The sequence below is a fragment of the Cricetulus griseus genome, chromosome 10, assembly GCF_003668045.3.
Source record: "Cricetulus griseus strain 17A/GY chromosome 10, alternate assembly CriGri-PICRH-1.0, whole genome shotgun sequence".
Lineage (NCBI taxonomy): Eukaryota > Metazoa > Chordata > Mammalia > Rodentia > Cricetidae > Cricetulus > Cricetulus griseus.
The window spans coordinates 1,365,258-1,374,398 of record NC_048603.1 but is presented as its reverse complement, the minus strand read 5'-3'; the positions used below and the strand labels follow the sequence as shown (position 1 = coordinate 1,374,398).

Here is a 9,141-nt window from a genome sequence, read left to right as displayed (position 1 = left end):
ACAAAAAAAAAATACCAAGTGGTCAGAGAACTGAACATACTTAGTGATTGAGCTACTCATACAGCTATACTCTGAACAAAACTCAAGAACTCTATGCTAGGTGAAGAAAGCCCAAAACAAGTGATTGAGCATTATCCAGTTCTCTGTATGGGATATGTTCAGGGGAGGCAGATCTGTGGTTGCCGGGGTTTGGAGCTAGGAACATAGTTTGACTACAAATGAACAGAGGGAAGCTTGGCATGATGAAAAGTTCTTCAAATTTATTGTGATATTTATACAACTTGCACATTTTCTAGAAACCATTGACACATCTTGTTATGTATTGTGTTAATTCTTTCTCCTTTTTCCTTCTTTCTTTCCTTCCTTCCTTCCTTCCTTTCTTCCTACCTTCCTTCCGTTTTCCCTCTCTCCTCTCCCCCCACCTCCCCTCTGCCCTCGCCACTGCACTCCTTCTCCGTTTCTATTCAGCAAAGGGCAGGCCTCCCATGGGTATCAATAAAACAGACACATCTTCTTTTAATGGGAGAAGTTAATTTTCATGTCTTAATAAACTGCTAATGATCAGTATAGTGCAGAGAGAAGGCGACAGAGATGAACTGATGTATTGACGATAGGTAAGGACGATGGTGGATGACGAGTATCCGATATGATCTCTTCACTCTCCATATTTGATATTTCACATGGAACTCTAAAACTCAGTGTGAAAAATGAAGCATCACACTTTCTTTCTTCAAAGGAAACTACAGTGGACACATAGGTTCATATTCTGAGGCTAGAGGGAAATTCAATCTTAGTCAACCCTTACCACTCAACAATATGGGGTGATTACAAATCATCAAGTGATCAGGACATGGACAAAGTGATCATTCTCTGGAATGAATGAACCTTACACAATAGTGACTGTTGTTACTTATGCCAAGGCTAGACACCGGATTTTGTTTTCTGAATTTTCTGGTTCTTCTGTTTCTTGCCATCATCTCTATATTCCTGCTAGACTTGGGTTCCAGAGGGGGCACATTCCTTCCCGAGTCCCTGTCTGTTGGTTCTCAGGAGAGCCATGACGTCCTGACACCTGTGGGGAGTATACATAGACCCTTCTCCTCCTCTTATCTTCTCAGTCCTATGAATAACGTAGTTTGAATCCAGATCCTTTATCTGTCTCTGATGCTTTCACAATGACCAGCTAAGGAATTCCGCTCACAGTTCAGATTATGCTAAAGTACTAAAAAAGCATGAAAAATGGGGGCTCTGGTTCCAATGTGTATGCCTAAATTTTATGCTGTTCGTGTAACAACAGATAATAATATAAAAATAATCCTCATCTTTTGCAGTCTGTCTGGACTATGTGAACCTTACCACACAAATAACTGAATATTAATAAAATACATGTATATCAAACCTTTGCAAGCAATGGCAAACCTTATTTGTGGTGCTGGCTATGCAATAGTTAATAAAATCAGCAAAGCCTGCTTTTGTGCAGCTTAAACACTGACTAAGGGTTTAAGTTTTCAAAGACATGCTCAGTTGTGAGATCACAGGGCATAATGTGGAAAGTCTTGGAACGCAAAAGTTTCCATAGTGAGTGATTTATAACTTGCCTCTCACCTGCACTTAGTGATGGTTCAGAGAGACTGACCCTACACTTGTCTGCCCGAGTCCCAAGTGAATCATTGCTTTCTCTTTCCATGGAGACCACCCTGGTTAAGCAGCCTACACCAACCACACCTACAAAAGCACTGTCTATTCACACCCAGTGGTGTCTCTGATTAATTCACAGGTCAGGACTTGTGTGTCAGCCTTCCCTTAGGGATCTGTTCCTGTTTTGCATTTCAAAGGCCCATCTGGCAGATATCAAAGGTATGTCTAAATCTTTGGAACTAAACTTGAGTATTCTATGTCCTTACATCTTAACCCTTTCTTAGACTTCTGGATGGTAGTGTTATTGAGAAGAAAATGGGAAGAAAAGAACAATTGCTAAAACTGTCATTGCTTTTGCTTACACTTTCTACACCCATTTCCTACAAAAAGCAATGTCTGCTTAAATGAGATTGCAGGAAGTGTATTAGTTCTGGAAAGCTCTGTAGCCATGACTCAAAACAACTAATGCTTCTAAACAGACGTTTGCTCGGCACTTGCCAGTCACCCAAGAGTGTGTTGTAAGATGATGCAATTTACAGAAATCAGGTATATGTGTGAGATTTCATAGCTAGAGGAAATGTTTAAAAGTAACAATTGTTAGCTTGGCGGTGGTGCATACCTTTAATCCCAGTACTCGGAAGGCAGAGGCAAGCCTATCTCTGTGAGTTCAAGGACAGCCTGGTCTACAAAGTGAGTTCCAGGAAAGCCAGAGCTGTTTCAAGAAACCAAATAAAACAACAACAAAGTAACAGATGTTGTATGTAGTGGATTTGGGAACACACAATCCTGTAAAAAGAGAGAGAGAGAGAGAGAGAGAGAGAGAGAGAGAGAGAGAGAGAGAGAGCAAAGGGGTTGGGGAGACGGTTCAGTGGTTAAGATTTGCAGTTTGGATCCCTCCACAGAACCCATAGATGGTTGGTGAGTAGGTTAGCCCACCTGTAATGCCAGACTCAGAAGGCAGAGACAGAGGGTGCTGAGAGTAAGCCAATGAGCAAGACTAGCAGTATCTACAAGCTCTGTGTTTAATGCTCTGTCTCACTGGATAAGATGGAAGAGAGAACAAGGATGATTCTTGAGATCACACATGCATATGCATATGCATACACATGTGTCTAGGAAAACACAACATCACACACACACATGAAAACAAAAAGAGGAAGGACCATAGTATTGGTCTCCTAGACTGAAATCATACCAAACTCTACTGATGAAACTAAGATCTGGAAGGTGTTAATTTTTCAAGGTTTGCAGGGCATGATTATGAGTTCCTGACCCTAGCCCAGTCATTTTCCAGTAAACAATGATGCTTTCCAGGAATATTTCTGCTCAAATAATCACATTTTCCAAGCTTTTCCAAATCCCGGCTTTGTAGAGAAACAGCTTTTCAGACACACGGTCTGTCTATTTGTTTGAATATTCTCCCCCATGTCTGAAGTCTGCATGCCAAGTTGGCTGTCTTTGAAGAATTTCCCTGTCTGACTTGGCATCATTTAGTTTATTTATATTAGTGAGCCCTCAAGGAAATACTTACCTGTATTATATGTATACGTGGGTGTGGGTATAGAATAGAGAGCCACAAATCATCAAAGGTTGAATTCACTTATCAGATTCCTAGCCTTGGATCTGTTCAGAAGGAAACCCTACAAACCACTGCTCGTAACCCTTGCTAGCGTCAGCAAATGAGGAAGGGGCAGAAACAAGTCTAAAGGAGTTGAGAACACTGAAGCATGATGTATATGTGATAAAAATTTGAAGGATTTAAAGTGCATATTACTTCCAAAAGCCTCTATTTAAAACTGAGTCCAAAATTCTAAGTGAATCGCCCTGTAGTCCTTGAGATCACCCTGTGTTCTACTAAATGGTCTGCCACCCTCAAACTTTACCCCGTCGATAAATGAAAGCAGTCATCAGATGATGTAGTCAAATTCGGTGGCAAGTTTGGGAGTAGAAAGGAAACTTATGATGAGGAGGTAACAGCAGCAGAGAACATGAAACAGGTTAGAAGAAAAAGCTTTGGGATCAGAATTTACTGCGCATTACAGAGGTTTGTTGTTGTTTTCCTTTAGAAAAAATATGAAAGTTAAGTTTACATTTCTTGACAATACAGATTTCAGTCGAGTCCTAAATGGACGATTTTTTTGATAAAACCCCAGGACAAGCCACTGCTAGAGTATACACAATGCATTTATACAGAAGGACACAAGGCCACATAGACATTTTTTTTTATTATAGATGTTCTTGCTTTGTCCATGCAAAACTTCAAGACAAGCAAAAACAAAGCAAAGCAAAACAAAACAAACAACTAAACTGAGAGTTATTACAGCCTATCTCAACAGAACATGGAGAATTGTTTCAGAAAGTCCCATTGTATCTCAAGGACAAAGGTGCTCTTAGCAACACAGCAATCAGGTTTCAGGACTGAACATATCTATGCTGTGGGAAACCCTCCATCTACTCATAAGAATTAAGCGAGGTTCACTTTGAGGTAAGCAGTAGGAAAATGTTTTGAATTCTGAAGGCAGTGATTTGGGAAACTAACCGTAGCTCTCATATTTCATGCTAGATTTGCTTGAGAGGAAGTCAGGTAGATATTCTGAGTTGTTTTCCCTATTCACAAAAGACAGTGTAGTGACCTGGGGAACTGTGAGTGGCTTTCTAATGAAAGTTTTCTGGTTTCTCTTTGTTCTAGAATTCTAACTTGCCTTTGCTTCCATGACTACAGAAGCTTAGCTTCTGACACATAGTAAAGGCAAGTTCAAATGTGTAGAACAAAATCTTGCAACCTGCTGATCATAATGGGTTATGTTACTGTTTGCCCAAAGTTCACTTTCCATTCTCAAAGAGCCACTTCCTACATGGGGATTTTTCTTCCATCCTGTTGAACCCAAGAATGGCTACATAGACTCACTTTTTAAAATATGCTGTAGATGAAAGGAACATTTTTTTTAATGTGAATATTTTAGATTTGTCATGTCTCTTCTCTGTTATGTATAGGCCTGTAAAGGATGTCCCATCAGCCTTTGTCCTGGATGTAGCAACTTTTAAAGGTTATTGATGGTTACATATTATAACAAGAATTAAATATTTTAAGTCATTGCAAATTTTTGTCTTCATTTGCTACCATAGCAAAAGCTAACCTATATTGAAAGAATGGCCAAGTCCATGACCAATTTATAGAAAAGTTTTACTTATGTCAATAATTCCAACAGAAAATTAAAATTCCAAAAGTTTATTTAAGAAGTATCTTCCTAGTCTCTAGCCCACATTTGAGCATCATCATGCCTATATAACTGAGTAGCTTAAAACACAGTGGTCCTAGTCCCTTAACTCTGTCTACCACTCCTTCTTCCAGTAGTGTCAGAAAACCAGGAAGAGGGCAGCATGATGGATGCTATGCTAGAATGTATAGAATAGTGTGGATGGAGGCTTTCTATGAGAAACATCTAAGACTGAGGTATAAATAAGAATTAGGAGAATCCTGAGTGTGTGTATTACCAGGAGGATATTGTTGTATTGGGCATTGGGCATTAAGTGCAGTAATTACATGGGTTTAGAGAATCCCAAGCCAGGGGTAAAAGATCAGTGATGAGTCCAGATGGCAGAGAGAATGGAGGCATTAACAGAAAGGCAGAAGGCAGAAGTCAATTCAACTAGCAACTTGTAACCTGTACTCAGGGGTCTAGATTTTGTCTTAAGATAAATTAGAGAGTCACTTAAAAAAAAAACAATTTAACTATTAGTTAACTAGCAGGGTTACTCTACATCCCTTCCCGCATGATCTGTCATTTGTTTTGCTGAGCATTTGTTGACCTTTGTGACTTGTGTAACACAAAAGATCGATAATGGAGAATGTTCTTCTGTGTATATATTTGTCTTATTGGTTGATGAATAAAACACTGAGTGGCCAGGCAGGATGATAGGTAGGACTAGGAGACAAGGAGGATTCTGGGAAGTGTAGTCAGAGAGGAGTTGTCAAGTGATTCCAGGAAGTGACATAGCTGGACAGAATCAGAATATAAGTAGGGACAAACAGGAAATTACTTTCTTCTCTTCTCTGGGAAGATGCTGAGCAGTCATCATGTAACAGGCAAAGGAGTTGCAGGTCCAGCATTACCCCATAAGACCACATGGAAATGCTTAGATTAATGGGTTAATAATTAAGGCAGAGCTAGCCAAATAAGAAGCCCAAATCACAGTCAACAGCTTTAAAACTAATATAGCATCTGTGTGTTTCTTTGGGACTGAGAAGGGTGGTAGGATCTAGCTGGGCCAAGAAAACTCACATTATAGATCAAAGTAGTTTTGATTTGCATTTTCCTGATGACAAAGAATGTTGACCTTTCCTTTAAGTGCTTTTCAGGAATTTCAGTTCCCCCTCGGAGAATTCTCTATTTAAATCTGTACCCCATTTATTGAGTTCTTTGTTTCTTTGATATGTAGTTTTGTTTGTTTGCTTGCTTGCTTGCTTGCTGGTTTCTATAGAATGTATACATGGCAAAATAAAACTTTTACCATTCTGTGGGCAGTCACTTGTCCTAATGATGGTGATCTGTATGTAAGCATTTCAGTTTCAATTTATTAATTGTTGATCTTAGTGTCTGGGCTATTGGTTTCCTATTCAGAACATCTTTTCCTGTGCCAATGAGTTCAAAGCTATTCCCCACATTCTCTTCTATCTTACTCAGTATATCTGATTTTATGTTGAGGTTTTTAATCCATTGGAGTTGGGTTTTGTGAAGGGTGGATATGCATGGATCCAACTGTATTCTCCAACATACAAATTCACCTGGATTGTTTGTTGACGGTTCTCTCTTTTTTCTCCTAAAACATATTCCTGGCTTCTTTATTAAATATCAGATATCAATATTGTCTGGCCTTCTTTATGAATCTTTAATGCTATTCCATTGATCAATGTCTGATTTTTTGCCAATACCAGGCTGTTTTTATTACTATAGCTCTATAATACAGTTTGAGGTTGGGATGATGATATTTCCATCAGGATTTTTATCATTCAGGATTTTTATGTTTCTATCTGAAGCTGAAAATTTTCCTGTCAAAATCTGGGAAGAATTGTGTTGGAATTTTGATGGGTATTTCATTAAATCCATAGATTACATCTGGTAAGATAGCCCTTTTTACTGTATTAACCCTACCAATTCATAAGCATATATCTTCCTATCTTTTGATAGCTTCAATTTTTTCCTCAGTGTATTAAAGTTTGCGTCATATAAGTCTTTCACTTGCTTGGCTAGAGTTACTCCAAAATATTTTATATATTTTTTTCCTGTGAAAGAATGCACCAAACACATTCACATTTATTTTCTTATTTTAAGCAAATGACAAAGACCCAAATTACCAGATTTTTTTAAACCAAAGCTTAACATTACATATTTAAACAATTGTTAGAACTGACAAATTTGCCAGCATCCATGAACAACTAGAAAACATGCTTAATTTACACTAAACCAGAAATGTGTTACCATTGATGCAGTAATAGCTTTCATTACTAAATACTGAAAATAAACTTGAAATATTTCTATAACATCTGGCAATGTTAACGTCACAGCAGGCTGACCCTACTCACTCACATTTCAACACAATGGGAAGCAGATCCATGCTGGTATCAAAGAACAGTCTTGTCCTAGCACCACTCAAGAGTCACAGGGCTCACCTCAGATTATGTCTTGTTTTGTTTAAAGCAAAGTGCATACAGAGATCACAACAATTTTAAAGACAAAAAAAATGGTCCTATTTTATGGTCCCAACAACAAACTCAAAAGTCAATGACAAATAGGGACTCCGAAGAGCTGTTTTATAAATACTTTAGATTAGGTACAGTTATACAGAGAGTCGAGTTCGTTTGAAATCTTCAAAAAAAAAAGTTCCTGTTATACCTCAAATGGTGCTTGTTATGGTTTTAACATTTCTGTGAAATGTGGCTTTGAATTACATGTTATCCAAGCGTAGCAGGCGCTCCTTACCATTTATCATCAAGGACTTTAACTGTCCATAATCTTCAGCTTCTACTCTTTCATGACCATTCTCCACAATTCTCTTTGTAGTGATTTTTTTTTGCCATTAACAATCTTAGAAGTTGATATTGAAGTTGCCCATTCCACCGCCACCAAATGATGCTGACGAGAATGAAGTGAGACCCCCCCCCCCATGCCCTAGTAGGGTAAAAGAAGTGAATCCTGTAATCCTGTATCAAAAGCAGGAAATCCACCTCCAAAAGAAGGAAATCCACGGAAGGCAGAGAAACACGAGCCTGCACCTCGGTTTCTATTTCCTCGGGAACCCCTCCGGTTCCCAAAAAAGTCATCAAATGGGTCTTCAAAGAAGTCAAATGAAAATGGGTCCCTTCCACCAAAAAGTTCCCTGAAGACATCATCCGGATTCGGGAATGTGAAGCCAAACTCAAATGGACTGTCAGAATGACTTCCACCACCTCCTCCACCACCATTTAATCCTTTTTTAATAGATGTCCTGCTTTTTTGCATCTGATAACACCTCATATGTCTCAGCTACTTGTTTGAATTTCTGCTCTGCCTCTTCTTTATTTACAGCATTTTTGTCTGGATGCCATTGAAGCGCCTGTTTCCGATACGCCTTTTTAATGTCCTCAGGTGTGGCATGTCTCTGCTCGCCCAGAACTTCACAGTAATCCACCATCTTTTAACAGATTGTTGGAACAAATCCGAGGATGTGGCGGCCAGCGAGGGCGGGGAAGTCGGTCTCCTCGCGGCTCTGGCACAGCTTCGCTGGCGGAGGTGCAGCGTTTCATATTTTATATTTTTGAGACTATTGTTAAAGGTGTTGTTTCCATGACTTCTTTCTCAATTTGTTTGTCATATGTCTGAAGAAGGCAACTGATTTTTGTATATAAATTTTGTATTCTACTCCTTTCCTAGAAATGTTTATCATCAGCAGGAGTTTTTAGGTAAATGTGTAGGGTGACATATACATACACACACACACACACACACACACACACACACACACACACACACACACACACACACACACACACACACACACACACAACACAACACACAACATGTTCATGTAATCTATAAGCAAAGATACCTTGTCTTCTTCCTTTCCTATTCATATCCCCTCCTTAATCTCCTCAGTTCTCTTATTATTTTGGCTAAAACATCACATACTGTACTAAATAAGTAATTAGAGGGTAGAAAACCTTGTCTTGCTTCTGGTTTTAGTGGAAATGTTTGAGTTTCTCTCAATTGAAGTCGATATTCGCTTTGGCCTTGTAGTAAATTGTCATTATTGTGTTGAGCTATGTCCCTTGCATCCCTAGTCTCTCAGAATTTTTATTATGAAAGGTATTGAATTTTGTCAAGGGCATTTTCTGCTTCTAATGAGATGATCATGTGGTTTTTGTCCTTCAGTCTGTTTATATGGTGATTACAATGACTGATTTTTTAAATGTTGAACCATCCCTGCATCTCTGAGATGAAGCCAATTTGATCATTGTGGATGATC

The 9,141-nt window shown here is 38.8% G+C and overlaps 1 pseudogene; it reads right to left on the bottom strand.

Moving 5' to 3' along the window:
- Positions 1-7,661: 7,661 nt before the first annotated feature.
- On the bottom strand, positions 7,662-8,336 carry LOC100753920 (annotated as a pseudogene).
- Between the last annotated feature and the right edge of the window lie 805 nt (positions 8,337-9,141).